The sequence below is a fragment of the Phyllobates terribilis genome, unplaced genomic scaffold (assembly GCF_046119375.1).
Source record: "Phyllobates terribilis strain yellow unplaced genomic scaffold, ASM4611937v1 Scaffold_3__8_contigs__length_932513732, whole genome shotgun sequence".
Taxonomy (NCBI): Eukaryota; Metazoa; Chordata; class Amphibia; order Anura; family Dendrobatidae; genus Phyllobates; species Phyllobates terribilis.
The window spans coordinates 10,525,554-10,547,563 of NW_027362763.1; the positions used below are offsets into that span (position 1 = coordinate 10,525,554).

The following is a 22,010-nucleotide window of genomic DNA, read 5'->3' on the forward strand; positions in this document are numbered from 1 at the left end:
AGAAGTGTCTCTTCGAGCAGACTTCCCTTCCGTTCCTGGGATATATTATCTCTGAGACTGGTCTTCGGATGGACCCCGAGAAGGTTTCTGCCGTCTTAAAATGGCCCCGGCTGGAGGGGTTGAAGGCGATTTAGCGATTCCTGGGCTTCGCAAATTATTGCCGCCTCTTCATCCCTCATTTCTCCTCCCGGACCGCTCCCATCTCCGTGCTCACCCGTAAGGGAGCAAATCCCAAGGAATGGACTTCTGAAGCGGAGGAGGCCTTCATCTCCCTTAAACAAGCTTTCTCCTCCGCCCCTGTGCTGCACCGTCCGGATTGCAACAAGCAGTTCTTCCTGGAGGTAGATGCTTCCTCCTTCGGAGCGGTGCTCACCCAGAAATCCCCGTCCGGGAGAATGGTAACCTGCGGCTTCTTCAAGCTTTTCTCCTCATCCAAGCGCAACTACTCCATAGGTGATCGTGTGCTGCTTGCCATCAAATTGGCCCTGGAGGAGTGGCACTACCTGCTGGAAGGGGCTCTGTACCCGGTGATCATCTACACTGATCACAAAAACCTGGCCTATTTACAAAACGCCCAGAGACTCAATCCGCGACAGGCCCGGTGGTCTCTGTTCTTTGCCCGATTCTGCTTTACTCTACATTACTGCCCTGCGGACAAGAACGTTAAAGCCGACGCTCTATCCCGCTCATTCCTGTCCTCCATCCAAGAGGAGGAGCCTCTGCATATGATTGACTCCTCCAGTATAATGACTGTGGCCCCATTTGACCTGTCTCGTCTACCACCCGGTAAGACTTTTATAGCTGTTCCGGATCGTAAGAAGGTTCTTCTCTGCGGTCATTCGTCCAAACTAGCCGGCCATGCAGGCCAGAGGAAAACCTTCCTGCTCATCGCCCGGCATTACTGGTATCCTTCTCTGCGCAAGGACGTTGCGTATTTCGTCACGGCTTGTTACTTCTGTGCCCGTAATAAAGTTCCCAGGCAGCTTCCCGCCGGTCGTCTCCTGCCTCTACCCGTACCTTCCGCTCTGTGGCAACACATTGCTATGGACTTTATTATGGATCTCCCTGTTTCTGCCGGTTGTACTGTCATTTTGGTGGTCGCTGACTGCTTTTCTAAGATGGCCCACTTCATCCCCCTGCCTGGTCTCCCGTCCGCATCTGTGCTGGCTAAGGACTTCATCCATCACATCTTTCATCTCCACGGCCTTCCCCTCCACATCGTGTCTGATCGCCGGATCCAGTTCACTTCGTGCTTCTGGAGAGCTACTTGTAAACTGCTGGATGTCACCCTGGATTTCTCCTCTGCTTATCATCCTCAGTCCAATGGTCAAGTGGAACGTATCAACCAGGTCCTTACCAGCTTTCTCCCACATTTCGTCAATGCTCACCATAATGATTGGGTTGAGTTCCTACCATGGGCCTAGTTCTCCTATAACAACCATGAGAATGAGTCTTCTTTCAAATCTCCATTCTTTGTGGTCTACGTTCAACACCCCCGGATTCCGTTTCCCGTCTCCGCTTCTGCGGACAATCCTACCGCGGAGTCTCTGGTCAGTGAATTTTCTACTATTTGGGAAGACACTAGATCCGCACTTCTTCGGTCCTCTGAGCGGATGAAGAGACATGACGATAAGAGATGTCTGGATTCGCCTCAGTTCCGTCCGGGAAACAGGGTCTGGCTCTCCTCCAAATATGTTCGGCTCAAAATACCTTCGTATAAGTTGGGTAGGCGGTTCATCGGCCCGTTTGAGGTTTTCAAGCATATCAATCACGTGGCTTGCAAGCTAAAACTCCCGGCCACCTTACGGATTCCCAACTCTGTTATGCACACGCCCGGACTGACTGGCATGTGCGGGAGTAGTGGTTCCACTGGACCATGAACCGGAGAGTGCCTGGAGGGGCGTGACTAAGTATCTGGCCGATCCGACCAAGGTGGCACGACGGCATACGACGCCAGTGCACCAGGGAGAAACCGGGCAGAGGGACCAGGTGCTACTCCAGGTCAAACTCCGGACACGGGGGTTGACCCACACAGGGATTACTGGAACAGGCAGGTTAGGCTGGCACAGACTGGTGGATATAAGCGAACACGGCAGGTATGCAGACGGGTGGATACAGGCCGGGAGGTACTGGCCGAAAGGACGGGCTGGAGCACAGAGAGGACAAGACACAGTACAGACTGGGTCACAGAAACAGAACCGCAGATGCAGTAGCCAAACACAGCAGAGAGGGAACACCCGAAGCGGTGGGCAAGAGCAGAGCAGGACGGGACTGCCGGAGCAGCGAGCACAAGCAGAGCAGGACAGGACTGCCGGAGCAGCGAGCAGATGCAGAGCAGGACGGGGCTGCCGGAGCAGCGAGCAGAAGCAGAGCAGGACAGGACTGCCGGAGCAGCGAGCAGATGCAGAGCAGAAACCGCAGGAGCGGCAAGCAAGGCAAGAGCAGAGTGGAAACCGCAAGAGCGGCAAGCTAAGCAGGAGCAGAGCGGAAACCGCAGAGCGGTAAACAAGGCAGGAGCAGGACGGAAACCGCAGAGCGGTAAACGAGGCAGGAGCAGAGCGGAAACCGCAGAGCGGTAAACAAGGCAGGAGCAGAGCGGAAACCGCAGAGCGGCTAAGAAGGCAGGAGCAGAGCGGAAACCGCAGAGCGGCAAACAAGGCAGGAGCAGGACGGAAACCGCAGAGCGGTAAACAAGGCAGGAGCAGAGCGGAAACCGCAGAGCGGTAAACAAGGCAGGAGCAGAGCGGAAACCGCAGAGCGGCTAAGAAGGCAGGAGCAGAGCGGAAACCGCAGAGCGGCAAACAAGGCAGGAGCAGAGCGGAAACCGCAGAGCGGCAAACAAGGCAGGTGCAGAGCGGAAACCGCAGGAGTGGCAAGCAAGGCAAGAGCAGAGCAGAAACCGCAAGAGCGGCAAGCTAAGCAGGAGCAGAGCGGAAACCGCAGAGCGGTAAACAAGGCAGGAGCAGAGCGGAAACCGCAGAGCGGCTAAGAAGGCAGGAGCAGAGCGGAAACCGCAGAGCGGCAAACAAGGCAGGAGCAGAGCGGAAACCGCCGGAGCGACAAGCAAGGCAGAGCAGGGGGGACAGGGCTCTGTTCACACGGAACAGACAGGAAGAGAAAGGCAGAGCCAGATACCCACAGGGTACTAGCAGTGAAGTAGCGAGTGGACCACAAACTCACAAACGGGAGCACAGAGACAACAAGCAGGAGTTAGGTACGAGTTCAGACTCTGCAGAAAAAGGAAGGGAACGGACATAGAGGCAAAACAGGTAAAGGATAGGAGAGAGTTCAGACTGGAACTGATTGTACGGAGGAGACCGACACTGCAGCGGGATACAGGAGCGGGTCTGGGAATACGGCCCCCAGAGAGGCGGGACGAACAGGCAAGGAGCGTGTTCAGACAGGACAGACAAGATACAGGAGCGGGTCTAGGTAATCGGCCCCTAGAAGGCGGGAGGAACAGGCTAGGAGTGTGTTCAGACAGGCCTGGAAATACAGCCTCCAGGAGAGGCAGCAGGCAAGAGTACACAGACAGGACTCAGTTCAGACACGGGAACTGATACTGCAAGGCAGGAGACAAAGACAGGACTCAGTTCAGACACGGGAACTGATACCGCAAGGCAGGAGACAAAGAACGGGACCTGGCACCTTCAGAGTGCATGCACACACTGAATGAAACACTATGCTCAGGCCGGGATTGATTGGAGCAGCTGGGTTATATACCAGGTGACAGACAGCAATAGGCTGAGGACGCACAAGGGGTGTGACCCACAGCAGGTACAAAAAGCAGGAAGTGATCGGGCGCCGCCCTTAAGCAGCAGAAACAGACACAAACAGACAGCATGGAGGGAAGCCAGAGAGACATTCTGGACTGGAGATCAAGTGCGCGCTCTTGCACAGTGGGAGATGGACCACCATGCAAGGGCGCTGCCAGGTATGTTACAGTACCCCCCCCCTTACGCCCCCTCTTCTTCAGGCCTGCCAGAATCTTCCGCAGGGAATTCGAGGACCAGTCGTTCACTTCAAGGAGATCACTTCCACTGTCCACAGGAAAAACTGATCTCATCTGGTTAGCTAGGATGCTACCTCCTATCCAGCCATCCTCAGCAACAGACGAAACGGGTGGAGTACCAGGAACAGCACACAAGGAAGTCTCTCTCCACATATTTTCAGGTGGCACCCCAGAGGGTACAGGAGACAACTGGAAGTCCTTCACCGGGTTGGAGGGGGACAGAGACTTGGGGGTAATCTCTGCTTCGAGATACATCTTGTCAAGCTCACAGGAAGAAATAGACGGGTTATCAGGTACATAATGAGGAAAAGTTACTGTCTCTTTGTTATCTGGTGGTACCCCGGAGAATTCAGGAAACAACTGGAGGTCCTCCGCCGGGTCAGAAGAGTGCAGAGGCTCAGAGAAAACATCTGCTTCAGAGTACACTAGGTCGGACTCACTGGAGGAAGCAGGCGAGGTATCGGGTACCGAGTATAGGAAAGTCTCTGTCCATTCACCACCAGGTGGCACCCCAAAGGGTTCTGGAGACAACTGGGGGTACTCCGCCTGGTCAGAGGAGTGTAGAGACTTATGGGTAACCTCTGCTTCAGAGTACACAAGGTCGGACTCACTGAACGAAGCAGGCGAGGTATCAGATCCAGGATATAGGAAAGTCTCTGTCCATTCACCACCAGGTGGCACCCCGAAGGGTTCTGGAGACAACTGGAGGTCCTCCGCCTGGTCGGAGGGGTGTAGAGACTCGGGAGTAACCTCTGCTTCGGAGTACACTAGGTTGGACTCACTGGACGAAGCGAGCGAGGTATCAGGTACAGAGTATAGGAGAGTCTCTGTCCTTTCGCTACCAGGTAGCACCCCGTAGGGTTCTGGAGACAACTGGAGGTCCTCCGCCTGGTCGGAGGGGTGTAGAGACTCGGGAGTAACCTCTGCTTCGGAGTACACTAGGTTGGACTCACTGGACGTAGCGAGCGAGGTATCAGGTACAGAGTATAGGAGAGTCTCTGTCCTTTCGCTACCAGGTAGCACCCCGTAGGGTTCTGGAGACAACTGGAGGTCCTCCGCCTGGTCGGAGGGGTGTAGAGACTCGGGAGTAACCTCTGCTTCGGAGTACACTAGGTTGGACTCACTGGACGAAGCGAGCGAGGTATCAGGTACAGAGTATAGGAGAGTCTCTGTCCTTTTGCTACCAGGTAGCACCCCGAAGGGTTCTGGAGACAACTGGAGGTCCTCCGCCTGGTCGGAGGGGTGTAGAGACTTGGGGGTAACTACCACTTTGGGGTACCCATTGTCAGGCTCACAGGACGAAGTGGACAAAGTATCGAGTACCGAGTGTAGAGAAGTCTCTCTCCATTTGTCATCGAGTGGTATCCCGGAGGATTCAGGAGGCAACAGGGGGTCCTCCGCCAGGTAGTAGAGGTGCACAGACTCAGAGGTAACCACAGCTTTGGAGCATCCTTGGACATGCACACCGGTTAAAGTGGGTGAAGCATCTGATGCCGGGTGCAGGAAGTTCTCCTGTGTGGAGTCTGGATGGGCAGAAGTCTCTTCGGGCAGGAGAACCGGTGCACTACCCACGCACATTACCCGTTGGGGCTTCTCCAGGATACAGGGAGATGAAACTTCAGTAGGGACTTCAAGGTTGGGGTCAGGAGGTCTCAGGGAGGACAGACCCTGGCGTGACGGCTTGCCTCTACGTCTAGCACGTCTGGACTGCCTCTTGAGGTTGGGAGAAGTATTCCGGAAAGCGTAGTCACCCTGTGAGGATTCTGGGTGGGCAGTAGTCTCATTGGGCTGGAGGACTATTGCGCTACCCACACACATTACCCATCGGGGCTGCTCCGGGATATTGGGAGGTGAAGCTTCAGCAGGAGCCTCCGGGTTAGGATCATCGAAGACCATTAGAAAGGCCACCAGGAAGGCCATTAGGTCCAGGAGGATCGGATCCTGTGTTTCATATAGGGGGTTGATCCATTCCAAGGCATCACCCGCCAGGTAAGACATAATGAATGCCACCTTAACCCGATCGGTGGGAAAACATAGAGGGTAGAACTTGAAGTGTAGCATGCATTGCTCCACAAATGCACGACTTTGTCTTGGATCCCCATAGTAACGTGGCGGATCCGCAGGAACGACAGCAGATAGATCCATCTGGACGGGTGCGTAATTCGCCTGGAACTCAGCTGAGAAAAAAAAAAATGTATTTATTTATTTTTAATGCATGTATTCGCTGGAAAACTTCTCAGAGAGCGAAGGCCGTGGGGCTCAACGGGAACCATGGCCTGAGCATGCTGTTATGCACACGCCCGGACTGACTGGCATGTGCGGGAGTAGTGGTTCCACTGGACCATGAACCGGAGAGTGCCTGGAGGGGCGTGACTAAGTATCTGGCCGATCCGACCAAGGTGGCACGACGGCATACGACGCCAGTGCACCAGGGAGAAACCGGGCAGAGGGACCAGGTGCTACTCCAGGTCAAACTCCGGACACGGGGGTTGACCCACACAGGGATTACTGGAACAGGCAGGTTAGGCTGGCACAGACTGGTGGATATAAGCGAACACGGCAGGTATGCAGACGGGTGGATACAGGCGAGTATGCAGGCGGGGAGGTACTGGCCGAAAGGACGGGCTGGAGCACAGAGAGGACAAGACCCAGTACAGACTGGGTCACAGAAACAGAACCGCAGATGCAGTAGCCAAACACAGCAGAGAGGGAACGCCCGAAGCGGTGGGCAAGAGCAGAGCAGGACGGGACTGCCGGAGCAGCGAGCACAAGCAGAGCAGGACAGGACTGCCGGAGCAGCGAGCAGATGCAGAGCAGGACGGGGCTGCCGGAGCAGCGAGCAGAAGCAGAGCAGGACAGGACTGCCGGAGCAGCGAGCAGATGCAGAGCAGAAACCGCAGGAGCGGCAAGCAAGGCAAGAGCAGAGTGGAAACCGCAAGAGCGGCAAGCTAAGCAGGAGCAGAGCGGAAACCGCAGAGCGGTAAACAAGGCAGGAGCAGGACGGAAACCGCAGAGCGGTAAACGAGGCAGGAGCAGAGCGGAAACCGCAGAGCGGTAAACAAGGCAGGAGCAGAGCGGAAATCCGCAGAGCGGCTAAGAATGCAGGAGCAGAGCGGAAACCGCAGAGCGGCAAACAAGGCAGGAGCAGGACGGAAACCGCAGAGCGGTAAACAAGGCAGGAGCAGAGCGGAAACCGCAGAGCGGTAAACAAGGCAGGAGCAGAGCGGAAACCGCAGAGCGGCTAAGAAGGCAGGAGCAGAGCGGAAACCGCAGAGCGGCAAACAAGGCAGGAGCAGAGCGGAAACCGCAGAGTGGCAAACAAGGCAGGAGCAGAGCGGAAACCGCAGGAGTGGCAAGCAAGGCAAGAGCAGAGCAGAAACCGCAAGAGCGGCAAGCTAAGCAGGAGCAGAGCGGAAACCGCAGAGCGGTAAACAAGGCAGGAGCAGAGCGGAAACCGCAGAGCGGCTAAGAAGGCAGGAGCAGAGCGGAAACCGCAGAGCGGCAAACAAGGCAGGAGCAGAGCGGAAACCGCCGGAGCGACAAGCAAGGCAGAGCAGGGGGGACAGGGCTCTGTTCACACGGAACAGACAGGAAGAGAAAGGCAGAGCCAGATACCCACAGGGTACTAGCAGTGAAGTAGCGAGTGGACCACAAACTCACAAACGGGAGCACAGAGACAACAAGCAGGAGTTAGGTACGAGTTCAGACTCTGCAGAAAAAGGAAGGGAACGGACATAGAGGCAAAACAGGTAAAGGATAGGAGAGAGTTCAGACTGGAACTGAGTGTACGGAGGAGACCGACACTGCAGCGGGATACAGGAGCGGGTCTGGGAATACGGCCCCCAGAGAGGCGGGACAAACAGGCAAGGAGCGTGTTCAGACAGGACAGACAAGATACAGGAGCGGGTCTAGGTAATCGGCCCCTAGAAGGCGGGAGGAACAGGCTAGGAGCGTGTTCAGACAGGCCTGGAAATACAGCCTCCAGGAGAGGCAGCAGGCAAGAGTACACAGACAGGACTCAGTTCAGACACGGGAACTGATACCGCAAGGCAGGAGACAAAGACAGGACTCAGTTCAGACACGGGAACTGATACCGCAAGGCAGGAGACAAAGAACGGGACCTGGCACCTTCAGAGTGCATGCACACACTGAATGAAACACTATGCTCAGGCCGGGATTGATTGGAGCAGCTGGGTTATATACCAGGTGACAGACAGCAATAGGCTGAGGACGCACAAGGGGTGTGACCCACAGCAGGTACAAAAAGCAGGAAGTGATCGGGCGCCGCCCTTAAGCAGCAGAAACAGACACAAACAGACAGCATGGAGGGAAGCCAGAGAGACATTCTGGACTGGAGATCAAGTGCGCGCTCTTGCACAGTGGGAGATGGACCACCATGCAAGGGCGCCGCCAGGTATGTTACAAACTCCTTCCGCGTATCTCTCCTCAAACCAGTTGTTCTAAATTCTTTTTCTGACGATCCAGGTACCACTCCAGCTCCAGTCTCCGCTGAGGACATCTATGAGGTAGAGAACATTTTGACCACCAAAAGGGTAAGAGGAAAAACCTTTTTTCTGGTGGATTGGAAGGGGTTTGGCCCAGAGGAGAGGTCTTGGGAACCCAGGGAAAACATCCATGACCCTCTTCTTCTTAAAGAATTTCTTGCTGGCCTAAAAAAGAGGGGGCGTAAAGGGGGGGTACTGTAGCGTCAGCATCTCTGTCCCCTGCCAGGCAGAGACGCCGTCCCCCTTACCACCACGGTCCTGCGCCGGCATCTTCCGGCCTCCCTGCTGCTGCTGGTGCGTGCAGCTTCCCCGGCACTGTGCTTAGGGCGTGCGCACGCACTCCCTCTTAAAGGGGCCGCGCGCGCCGTCCTAAAAAGTCCCCGGCCAATGGCCGGAGGACTTTCTCTATAAAAGGCACCTCCTCCAATTTGGAGGTACCCGTGCAAGGTTGTTGCTCTGTGATACTTACTTTGCTTCAGCCCTCAGGTCCTCTGCAAGTCAGTGTTGTCTGCCAATCTGATCTTCAGTCCAGTCCGCCAGTCTGACTACTTTCCAGCCCGACAGTCTGCCTTCAGTCCAGTCCGCCAGTCTGTCTATGGGCTCTGTCCGCCTGCTTACCTGGAAACACCTGCCTGTTACCTGCCGTGCCTGCCAGCCTGCTTACCTTGAAGCACCTGCCTGTTACCTGCCGTGCCCGCCAGCCTGCTTACCTGGAAGCACCTGCCTGTTACCTGCCATGCCCGCTTGCCTGCCTTTACCTGCCGTGCCCACCTGCCTGCTTACCTGGAAGCACCTGCCTGTTATCTGTTGTGCCTGCCAGCTTGCCTACCCGGAGCACCTGTCTGGCTATCAGCCGAATCATCCTGCCTGACTACCTGGACCACCCGTCAGCCTGCCTGCCGTGCTCTTCCGCTGTACCGGTCAGTTCCTGCCTTCTGACCCATGGGAGTCACCTGCTCTCTTACAAGGTTGGTCCCAGAGTGGCACCTGGTCCCTCTGCTCGGTCCCTCCCTGGTTCACGGAGTCGACTGAGCCGCCGTGCGACCCTGGTCAGGCCCAGTAGATACTTAGTCACTCCCCTCTGGTCCCTCCTTGCACCACAGCACAGAGGTTCCACCACCCAGATCCGTAACAATTAACACCTAAACAGAAAAAAACAAGGTTACAATGGGCTAAGGAAAAGCATTCATGGACTGTGGATGACTGGATGAAAGTCATATTCAGTGATGAATCGCGAATCTGCATTGGGCAAGGTGATGATGCTGGAACTTTTGTTTGGTGCCGTTCCAATGAGATTTATAAAGATGACTGCATGAAGAGAACATGCAAATTTCCACAGTCATTGATGATATGGGGCTGCATGTCAGGTAAAGGCACTGGGGAGATGGCTGTCATTACATCTTCAATAAATGCCCAAGTTTACATTGATATTTTGGACAGTTTTCTTATCCCATCAATTGAAAGTGTAACATACCTGGTGGCGGGCTTGCATAGTGCACCATCTCCCACTATGCAAGATCGCAAACTTGATCCTCTGTCCAATCTGCTAGTCTGGCTTCTATTCATGCTGTCTGCTTGTCTCTGTTCTGACTGCTTAGGGCGGCGGCCCGGTCACTTCCTGTTTCTTGTAGCTGCTGTGGGCACACCCCTAATGCGTCCTCAGCCTATTGCTCTCTGTCACTGGATATTTAAACCAGCTCCACCTTGGAGCTGATGCCTGAGCAACTCTATCATTCAGTGTGCTCCTTGTCTCTGAATGTGCCAGGTCCTGTTCTGTTCTTGCCTGTCCACCAACCTGGGGGCTGTATTCCCAGGCCTGTCTGAACTATTTCCTAGCCTGTTGTCTGTCCGCCTTCCTGGATGCTGTATTTCCAGGCCAGTCTGAACACGCTCCTTGCCTGTTCGTCCCGCCTTCTGGGGGCCGCATACCCATACTCGCTCCTGTATCTCGCTGCAGTGTCAGTTCCTGTCTGAACACTCAGTTCCTGTCTGCACTCTCTCCTAGTCTGTTACCTGTTTTTCTCTATGTCCGTACCTTCCCTTTTTCTGCAGAGTCTGAACCTGCACCTAACTCCTGCTCGTTGTCGCTGTACTTCCGTTTGTGAGTTTAGAGTCCACTCGCTACTTCATTGCAAGTATCTTGTGTGTATCTGGTTCTGCCTTTCCCTTCCAGTCTGTTCTGTGTGAACAGAGCCCTGTCCCCTCTGCTCTGCCTTTGCTCACCGCTCCGGCGGTTTATCTCTGCTCTGCCTTGCTCACCGCTCTGGCGGTTTCTGCCCGCGCTGCCTTGCTCACCGCTCCGGCGGTTCCTGCCCGCTCTGCCTTGCTCACCACTCCGGCAGTTCCTGCCTGCTCTGCCTTGCTCACCGCTCTGGCAGTTCCTGCCTGCTCTGTCTTGCTCACCGCTCCGGTGGTTCCTGCCTGCTCTGCCTTGCTCACCGCTCTGGCGGTTCCTGCCTGCTCTGCCTTTCTCACCGCTCCGGCGGTTCCTGCCTGCTCTGCCTTGCTCACCGCTCCGGCGGTTCCTGCCTGCTCTGCCTTGCTCACCGCTCCGGCGGTTCCTGCCTGCTCTGCCTTGCTCACCGCTCTGGCGGTTCTTGCCTGCTCTGCCTTGCTCACAGCTCCGGCGGTTCTTGCCTGCTCTGCCTTGCTCACTGCTCCGGCGGTTTCTGCCCGCTCTGCCTTGCTCACCGATCCGGCGGTTTCTCTCTGCTCTGCCTTGCTCACCGCCCCGGAGGTTCCTGCCTGCTCTGCCTTGCTCACCGCTCTGGAGGTTCCTGCCTGCTCTGCCTTGCTCACCGCTCTGGCGGTTTCTGCCTGCTCTGCCTTGCTCACCGCTCCGGCGGTTCTTGCCTGCTCTGCCTTGCTCACCGCTCCGGTGGTTCCTGCCTGCTCTGCCTTGCTCACCGCTCTGGCGGTTCCTGCCTGCTCTGCCTTTCTCACCGCTCCGGCGGTTCCTGCCTGCTCTGCCTTGCTCACCGCTCCGGCGGTTCCTGCCTGCTCTGCCTTGCTCACTGCTCCGGCGGTTCCTGCCTGCTCTGCCTTGCTCACCGCTCTGGCGGTTCTTGCCTGCTCTGCCTTGCTCACAGCTCCGGCGGTTCTTGCCTGCTCTGCCTTGCTCACTGCTCCGGCGGTTTCTGCCCGCTCTGCCTTGCTCACCGATCCGGCGGTTTCTCTCTGCTCTGCCTTGCTCACCGCCCCGGAGGTTCCTGCCTGCTCTGCCTTGCTCACCGCTCTGGAGGTTCCTGCCTGCTCTGCCTTGCTCACCGCTCTGGCGGTTTCTGCCTGCTCTGCCTTGCTCACCGCTCCGGCGGTTCTTGCCTGCTCTGCCTTGCTCACCGCTCCGGCGGTTCTTGCCTGCTCTGCCTTGCTCACCGCTCCGGCGGTTCCTGCCTGCTCTGTCTTGCTCACCGCTACGGCGGTTCCTGCCTGCTCTGTCTTGCTCACCGCTCCGGCGGTTCCTCTCTGCTCCGCCTTGCCCACCGCTTCGGCAGTTCCTCTCTGCTCTGCTTGTCTACCGCATCTGCGGTTCTGTTCCTGAATCCCAGTCTGTACTGGACCCTATCCTGCCTGTGCTCCAACCTGCTAGTACCTCTCCGTCTGCACGCCAGCCTTACTTGTCAGTACCCTCCTGTCTGCATACCAGCCGTGCCTGCCAGTATCCTCCTGTCTGCACTCCAGCCGTGCCTGCCAGAGCCCACCTGTTTGCATGCCAGCCGTGCCTGCCAATACCCACCTGTCTGTGTGCCAGCCTAACCTGCCTGTTCTTGTATTCCCCGGTGTGGGTCAACAGCCGTGTCCGGAGTCTGGCCTGGAGTAGCACCTGGTCCCTCTGCTCGGTTCCTCCCTGGTGCACGGCGTCGTTAGCCGTCGTGCGTCCTTGGTCGGATCGGTTTGATACTTAGTTACGCCCCTCCAGGCACTCTCCGGTTCATGGCACAGTGGAATCACTAAATCACGCACACGCCAGTCAGCCCGGGCGTGTGCATAACAGAAAGGATGTTTGGGGATGATGACATCATTATTGAAGATGATAATGCATCCTGCCATACAGCAAAAATGGTGAAAACATTGAAAGAAGATATATAAGGTCAATGTCATGGCCTGCAAATAGTCCGGATCTCAATCCAATTGAAAATCTTTGGTGGAAGTTGAAGAAAATGGTCCATGACAAGGCTCCAACCTGCAAAGCTAATATGGCAACAGCAATCAGAGAAAGTTGGAGCCAGATTGATGAAGAGTACTGTTTGTCACTCATTAAGTCCATGCCTCAGAGACTGCAAGCTGTTATTAAAGCCAGAGGTGGTGCAACAAAATACTAGTGATGTATTGGAGTGTTCTTTTGTGTGTTTGCTTTTCATGATTCCACAATTTTTTCCTCAGAATTGAGTGATTCCATAATTTTTTCCCTCTGCTTGGTCTAAAAAAAATTACCCTTACTGAATACCACATTTTTTTTCTTGGTTTCTTTTAGTGTTTCTTAAAGCCATAAAGTTGCCATTTCAATTGACTTTAGTTTTGTGCCATGTCTGTGATCTGCTTTATTTCAACAACATTAAACAACTGAATGAACATCCTTTGAGCCCGGTGATTCCATAATTTTTGCCAGGGGTTGTATAATTGGGACCAACAATGCTCCCACTACAGCCAACCCAACTGATGGAGACCCAATCAGGATTCTCCACATTTCCAAAATTAGTGGCAGACACCAGCAAAGTGGCATCAATTTCACTACAGTAGAAATTGTAGAATTAGGAACCAAAACCTCTTCCACTACAGCCAACCCAGCAGATGGAGACTCAATCATTAGTGCATCATCCTCTCCTGTCGTTCACCACGTGTCAGACTTGTACTCTGTTGTACAGGTGCACGAGCTGGTCTAAAAAATGTGTGAAAGGACTCACAGAAATTGCTTCTGCCACTTACACTACTGCTGCTGCTAATATTTTGGCATTGACGAATTGACGTGCCAGAGGTTGGAAGTGTAGAGCTGCGATGCACTCTGTGTGCCTCACTGCTGACTTAGGGAAAACCTATCTTAAGAATGTGTAAAAGCATGTTTCAATACTCCAGCATTCGCGGGTCCCTTTCCAGGGCAGGAAGCATCTGGCAAAATTTATTCTTATAACGTGGATCTAACAGAGTGGCAACCCAGCAATCAGCACTATTTCGAATCATAACGATACGGGGATCATGTTGCAGATAGTGCAGCAAGAATGCACTCATATGTCGGGCTCTTTCATGAGGTTCAAGCCCATGCTGTGTTGTTCTGATGCTTGTTTCCTCCGTCCCCTCCTGCCAAACATGAACAGAGAGGGGATGATTATCCTCTTCATGTTCTGATTGCTGCTCGCTGTTACGCTCACGTCCGGACTGACTGGCGTGAGCGTGATTAGTGATCCCACTGTACCATGAACCGAGGAGTGCCTGGAGGGGCGTAACTAAGTAGCAACCCGATCCGACCAAGGTCACACGGTGGCTCAGTCGACTCCGTGAACCAGGGAGGAACCGAGCAGAGGGACCAGGTGCTACTCCAGGTCAGACCCCGGTCACAGCTGTTGACCCACACCGGGGAATGCAGGAACAGGCACGTTAGCTGGTATGCAGACAGGTGGGCACTGGCAGGCACGGCTGGTATGAAGGCAGGTGGGTACTAGCAGGCACGGCTGGTATGAAGACAGGCGGGTGCTGAAAGGCATGGCTGGAATGCAGACAGGCAGATACTGGCAGGTATGAACGCAGGCTGGATAGGGACCAGTACAGACTGGGATACAGGAAAAGAGCCGCAGGTGCAGTGGACTAGCAGAGCAAAACCGCAGGAGCGGTGAACAAGCAGAGCGGAGCAAAACCGCAGATGCGGTGAACAAGCAGAGCGGAGCGAAACCGCAGGTGCAGTGAACAAGCAGAGCGGAGCAAAACCGCAGGTGCGGTGAACAAGCAGAGCGGAGCAAAACCGCAGGTGCAGTGAACAAGCAGAGCAGAGTGGAACCGCAGGTGCGGTAAACAAGCGGAGCAGTGCGGAACCACCGGAGCGGTGAACAAGCAGAGCAGAGCGAAACCGCAGGTGCAGTAAACAAGCAGAGCAGAGCAGAACCGCAGGTGCGGTAAACAAGCGGAGCAGAGCGGAACCGCAGGTGCGGTAAACAAGCAGAGCAGAGCCAAACCGCAGGTGCGGTAAACAAGTGGAGCAGAGCGGAACTGCCGGAGCGGTGAACAAGCAGAGCAGAGCGGAACCGCAGGGGCGGTAAACAAGCAGAGCGGAACCGCACGTGCGGTAAACAAGCAGAGCAGAGCGGAAACGCCGGAGCGGTAAACAAGCAGAGCAGAGCGGAACCGCAGGTGCGGTAAAAAAGCAGAGCAGAGCGGAACCGCAGGTGTGGTAAACAAGCAGAGCAGAGCGGAACCGCCGGAACGGTGAACAAGCAGAGCAGAGTGGAACCGCAGGTGCGGTAAACTAGCAGAGCAGAGTGGAGCCGCCGGAGTGGTGAGCAAGCAGAGCAGATAGGAACCGCAGGTGCGGTAAACAAGTGGAGCAGATAGGAACCGCAGGTGCGGTAAACAAGTGGAGCAGAGCGGAACCGCCAGAGCGGTGAGCAAGCAGAGCAGAGCAAAACCGCCGGAGCGGTGAGCAAGCAGAGCAGAACAGAGCAGAAGGTGAAGGCAGACAGGACAGGGCTCTGTTCACTTGAAACCGACTGGAAGATACAGGAAGATAGCTAGAACACAGGAGGTAAATACAGAGGCAGGGAAACAGAACACGCAGAACCAGATACACACAAGGTACTTACAATGAAGTAGCGAGTGGACACAACTCACAAACAGAAGTACAGAGACAACAAGTTGGAGTTAGGTGCAGGTTCAGACACTGCAGGAAAAGGGAAGGTACAAACATGGAAACAAACAAGAAACGGGCTAGGACACTGTTCAGACAGGAACTGAAACAGAAACAAGATATAGAAACAAGCCTGGGAACTCAGCCCCCAGGGTGGCGGAAACAGACAGGTAGCAGGCCTGGGTATACAGCCCCCAGGGTGGCAGAACAGACAGGGAACAGGCCTGGGTAACAGGCCTCAGTCGACTCCGTGAACCAGGGAGGAACCGAGCAGAGGGATCAGGTGCTACTCCTGGTCAGACCCCGGTCACAGCTGTTGACCCACACCGGGGAATGCAGGAACAGGCAAGTTAGCTGGTATGCAGACAGGTGGGCACTGGCAGACATGGCTGGTATGAAGGCAGGTGGGTACTAGCAGGCACGGCTGGTATGAAGACTGGCGGGTGCTGACAGGCACAGCTGGAATGCAGACAGGCAGATACTGGCAGGTATGAACGCAATCTGGATAGGGACCAGTACAGACTGGAATACAGGAACAGAGCCGCAGGTGCAGTGGACTAGCAGAGCAAAACCGCAGGAGCGGTGAACAAGCAGAGCGGAGCAAAACCGCAGGTGCGGTGAGCAAGCAGAGCGGAGCAAAACCGCAGGTGCAGTGAACAAGCAGAGCAGAGCGGAACCACAGGTGCGGTAAACAAGCGGAGCAGAGCGGAACTGCCAGAGCGGTGAACAAGCAGAGCAGAGCGGAACCGCAGGGGCAGTAAACAAGCAGAGCAGAGCGGAACTGCAGGTGCAGTAAACAAGCAGAGCGGAACCGCCGGAGCGGTGAGCAAGCAGAGCAGAGCGGAACCGCAGGTGCGGTAAACAAGCAGAGCAGAGCGGAACCGCCGAAGCGGTGAGCAAGCAGAGCAGAGCGGAACCGCAGGTGCGGTAAACAAGCGGAGCAGAGCGGAACCGACGGAGCGGTGAGCAAGCAGAGCAGAACAGAGCAGAAGGTGAAGGCCGACAGGACAGGGCTCTGTTCACATGGAACAGACTGGAAAATACAGGAAGATAGCTAGAACACAGGAGGTAAATACGGAGGCAGGGAAACAGAACGCGCAGAACCAGATACACACAAGGTACTTACAATGAAGTAGTGAGTGGACACAAAACTCACAAACAGAAGTACAGAGACAACGAGTTGGAGTTAGGTGCAGGTTCAGACACTGCAGGAAAAGGGAAGGTATAAACATGGAAACAAACAAGAAACGGGCTAGGACATTGTTCAGACAGGAACTGAAACAGAAACAAGATACAGAAACGAGCCTGGGAACTCAGCCCCCAGGGTGGCAGAAACAGACAGGTAACAGGCCTGGGTATACAGCCCCCAGGGTGGCAGAACAGACAGGTAACAGTCCTGGGTATATAGCCCCCAGGGTGGCGGCACAGACTAGATACAGGACAGGACCTGGCAATTCAGTTGCAAGGACAAACTGAGAGAAAATGTTGCTCAGGCACCTCCTACTGGGTGGAGGGGGTTTAAGTATCCAGTGACTCACAGCAATAGGCTGGGGACGCATTAGGACTGTGCACACAGTAGCTTTAAGAAACAAGCAGAAAGCCACGCCGATGCCCTAAGCAATCAGACAAGAGACATGGACAGAGCAGGTACTAGAGCAAAGAGTGCAGCATGGACTGACAGGTAAGATTGCGGTCTTGCATGGTGGGAGGTGGTGCACCATACAAGCACGCCGCCAGGGATGTTACACTCGCCATCACCTATTCCTCTTCCATTTGTTCCTTGCCTTCACTATTTCACTAACACCTTCACTAATAGTTTTTCTGGTATCACCAAACCCCTCGATCGCAGTGAACCACCCTCCCTTGGGACCCTGAGATGTCTCCTAGTGTATGACGTTAGTAACAGAAGAAAGTATTTTTTTAGCGTGGATGAGGGCTGTATAACATAGGAGATATGCTACGAACAATTTCAAACTGAGATGTCCCCTGCTGTATCACATTAGTAACAGAAGAAAGTATTTTTTTAGTGTGGATGAGGCCTGAATAACATACGGGATATTCTCCAAACTAATTCAAACTGAGATATCCCCTGGTGTATAATGTTAGGAATTGAAGAAAGTATTTTTTTTACTGTGGATGAGGCCTGCATAACATGGAATATGTGCTCCAAGATATTTCAAACTTAGATCTAGCCTGCTGTATCACGTTAGTCACAGCAAAAAATGGATTTTTTTACTCTGTATAAGCTGTGCATACAGCCGAATTTCACCCCCACTAAAGGAATAGGTGGCTTATAGCAAAGTGTATCACGTTTGTCACACAAAAAAAAATTTTTTGGACTCTGCCTAGCAAGACAAAAAAATCTAAAATAGTAGGTGGCTTTTAGCAGAGTGTATCACATTTGCGACATGGAAAAATCTTTTGTGGACTCTGCTCTGCCTAGCAAGACAAAAAAATCTATTTTTTTACTATGAAAACAGATGAACTTCAACGCTATTAAAATAGTAGGTGGCTTTTCACAGAGTGTATCACGTTTGCGACACAAAAAAAATCTTTTGTAGACCTAGCAAGAAACAGAGCAGAAACAAGATTTTATTGTTTGATATCAAAGATTTTGCCTTTCAGTCCTTGATCTTGATTACATGCCGTGACCACAGAAGCTTTTTCCATCCAGTTTCTGTAGTGTAGTGGTTATCATGTTTGCCTCACATGCAAAAGGTCCCACGTTCAATTCTGGGCAGAAACGTGATTTATTCTGTGTGATCCTTTTTAAAGACTCCCTTCCCTTTTTTGTACATCCATGTCCCTTATGTGTATTCACGGTTTTATGATTTTTTAATAAACCTACAAATATTAATCCTTTGTGGAATATCCTCCATGTGATTGCACCACATTTGGAAGATTCAACAATTTTTTGGTTACTCTTTCTTCTACGGGAGCGCCTCCAGAATCCATTTGTCTCAATTACCTTATCTGGCCATGTGGTGTGTGAGACGTGATCCTATATTACTGCGGTAATAATACAGACATTTTTGGCAACCTGACAAATATTAAACTCTATTTAAAATGGGCAAGGGACGGGGAAGTGGACGTTATGGTGATGGTGATAGTGCATGCAGAGGTCGTGGGCAAGATGAAACTGTGTCTACTGAGGGAGCACAACAAACACCCACATCATGTCGAACTACCTTCCTGTCCCAATTTCAAGGGGGCCGCGGAGCACTTCTCTTCAAGTCATAGCAGTGTGAAAAAGATGTTGGTTGGATAGCAGATAATGCTTCCAGCCAGTTTGCCACCACCACCTCTCTGTCTTCCACACGGTCCAGTCTCAGTAGCTGTGAGTCTGGACCACATTATTATTATTTTAGCGCCATTTATTCCATGGGGTATACAAATACATCGCAAAAACAATTACAATAATCTTGAACAAAAATGTGACAGGAACTGCTACAGGAAAGGAGAGGACCCTGCCCACGAGGGCTCAAAGTCTACAAGGTATGGGTTAGGATAGAGTATGTGAGGACAGAGCTGGTCATGAAGCGATATGGTGGAGCGAGGGTTACTGCAGGTTGTACGCTTGTTGGAAGAGGTGGGTCTTCAGGTACCTTTTGAACGTTTCAATAGTAGGCGAGAGTCAGAAATGTTGGGGTAAAGAGTTCCAGATAATGGGGGATGCATGGGAAAAATCATGTATGCGATTGTGGGAAGAGGAGATAGGAGAGGAGTAGAGAAGGAGATCTTGTGAGGATTGGAGGTTGCGTGCAGGTAAGTACTGGGAGACTAGGTCACAGATATATGGAGGAGACAGGTTGTGGATGGCTTTGCATGCCAAGGTTAGGGTTTTGAACTGCAGTCTCTATGCAATGGGGAGCCAGTGAAGGGATTGACAGGAGATGCCAGGGAATAGTGAAGGGACATGTGGATTAGTCAGGCAACAGAGTTTAGGATAGATTGGAGGAATGCAAGAGTGTTAAAAGGGAGGCCACAGAGCAGGAGGTTGTAGTCGTCGAGACGGGAGATGATGAGGGCGTGCACTAGTGTTTTTGTAGATTTGTGCTTGAGGAATGTGTGGATCTGAGAGTTTTTTTTACTTGGAGTCGGCATACTCCTCACCCTGATCCTCCTTCCTCCCACCATTCCGAGTGCCCTGAGACAACTGATCCCACACGTGGACACTCTGAAGAGCTGTTTTGTTCATCTTTCCATTTATAGAATCTGGCCTCTTGCTCGGTCCACTCGGAAGTGGAAAGAGCATGGATATGTGGTTTGAAGGAGAGATTAGAGCCAAGGGTTACCCCAAGAGCTGTTCACTTTTCCATTGATAGATTTGGGCCTCTCGCCCAGCCAGCTTCAAGCAGGGCAACAGAAGATTGCATGCAGCGATTTGAGCAGCTATGGTCACCTGAAGGTGACGATGGGAAAGTGCAATTACTTTCGCAAGAGGTGGATAATGATGAGACACAATGGACAGAAAGTCAGGAAGATGACCAGGGTGCAGAAGTGGAAGATGAAGCGTTGGACGATAAAGTCACTGACCCAACCTGGCAAGGGGACATGCACAGCGAGGACAGCAGCACACGGGGTAAGGGAGGCATAGCACCACAACAGACAGGAACAAGCAGTGTGGTGGCCACAGACACAAGGCGGGCAACTGCTCCCCGGAATACGAACACGACGGAAGTTGCCAGTACAACTGTTAGGTCTTCCCGAGTCTGGTTCTTTTTAAAGACTGTTGTTTAGATAATCCTAAAAAGGTCATTTGCAACATCTGCCAGGCTAGCATCATCAAGAGCACCAAAACTACCAGCCTGACCACCACCAGCATGCTCAGGCACATGACAGCAAAGCACGCGACTAGCTGGGCCGAACGCCAAGGTCTAGAAACAGTGTCTGCAGGTGACACCACTGCCTCTTCCGCTGTTGTGTGTACATGCCAATCCCCTGTCCATGGCGCATGCGAAGATGCCTCCTGCCCTGCACCTGTCGTTGCAGACTTGCAACCATCACCGTCCACGTCCATGTCCCTTTGCAGCGTTCAGTTGTCCCTACCCCTGTACTTGGAATACAAGCTCAAGTATGTGGCCAACCAAATAGGCCGTAATAGTAAACTGCCACATTTCTGGACTGCTTGCTTGCACTTGAACTGTTGCCTCTTGGGAAGCTTTCCACAACCTCATGGCGGTGGCCAGGTGTCCATACTCGGTGCCAAGCCAACACTATTTCTCCCGGTGTCATCTCCGCCCTCCACAAGCGTGGGTCCCAGAACATTACCATTGCCCTCCCCAGTGCACTTAAGTGGGAAGGACCGCCTAACCACAAACACTTGGACAAGTGAATGTGGCCAGGGACGGTGCATCTCACTAATGCATGTCACTGGGTTAATATTGTGCTCGGTCTCCTAGACAATGACCAAATTATTCATGATGATAAAAAGATTATTATTATTTTAATGATGGTCGGATCATCCATCGCCTTAGCTTTGTGTTACTTGGAATGGAATGCAAGCGCAAGTATGCAACCAAAACACCCACCCACAAGCCGCAGTACTAAACTGCCACATTTCTGGACAGCTTGATTGCACTTGAAATGTTGCGTTTTAGGCTCGTGGAGGCGGAAGCTTTCCACAACTTCATGGCGGCTGCCAGGTGTCCATACTCGGTCCCCAGCCGCCACTATTTCTCCTGGTGTCGTCTGCACCTTTCACAAGCATGGGTCCCAGAACATTACCTGTGCCCTCCCCAGTGCACTTAAGTGGGAAGGAACGTCTAACCACAAACACGTGGATAAGTGAATGTGGCCAGGGACAGTTCATCTCACTGACGCATTCCACTGGGTTAATATTGTGGAAACTGGGACCCAGTGGAACCCTGGGACTGAACACGTCCTCCCGACGCAGAGGATTTTGGGCCCTGGGTCAATCAGGGTTGCCCCTACATTCTACAGCTCCTGCACCACCTCCTCCTCCTCTTCAGCCTCCATATCCATTACTTGATTCATTTGTTCAGAAAATATTCCAGATTATTTACTTAAACTTCGTGTGTGCCAATAACAAGCAGGACTGTATGCTTAGGCGAAAAACCGCACACCGTTGCGGAGTTGTTGAAAGCTGTATCAGAGAACCTGGTGGCGGCTCTGAACCTAGGTAAGCTCGCACACGTACTATGCCTAACCCATGTGCTCAACTTAGTGGTTCTGCAGTTTCTCAAAACCTACCCGGATCTGCCAGAGCGGCTTGTGAAAGTACGCCGCGTGTGTGCCCATTTCAGAAAGTCAGTTATACCTTCCGCCAACCTGGCAGTGCTTCAGCAACGTTTGCAGCTTCCAGCTCACCGACTTGTGTGTGATGTGACCACGCATTGGAACTCAACATTGCAGATGTTTGGAATGATTTTGAGCAGCAGAGAGCAGTTGTTGAGTATCAGCTTCAACACGTCCGTCGGCATTCAGGTCAGCCTCCGCACATAAGAACTGATGAGTGGGCATGGATCAGAAAAACTTACAAGAAGCAAAATGAACAAAAACCCTGTTGTAAATAAAAAGCAAGTGCATTTAAATAAAATAGGGTTCTTAGTAACACTGTTTTTGATCAAAAATAGTATAAAAGCTTTCCCACCGTGACAAGGTGAACCTGTTTGGGAAAGTACTACTCTGTCTAATATTA

The 22,010-nt window shown here is 53.1% G+C and overlaps 1 non-coding gene across 1 annotated transcript; it reads left to right on the forward strand.

Annotated features, from left to right (window-relative positions):
- Window positions 1-18,022: 18,022 nt before the first annotated feature.
- Window positions 18,023-18,095, forward strand: TRNAV-CAC (transfer RNA valine (anticodon CAC)). Its single transcript has one exon. It is a non-coding gene; the product is annotated as a tRNA-Val (tRNA).
- The last annotated feature ends 3,915 nt before the right edge of the window (window positions 18,096-22,010 follow it).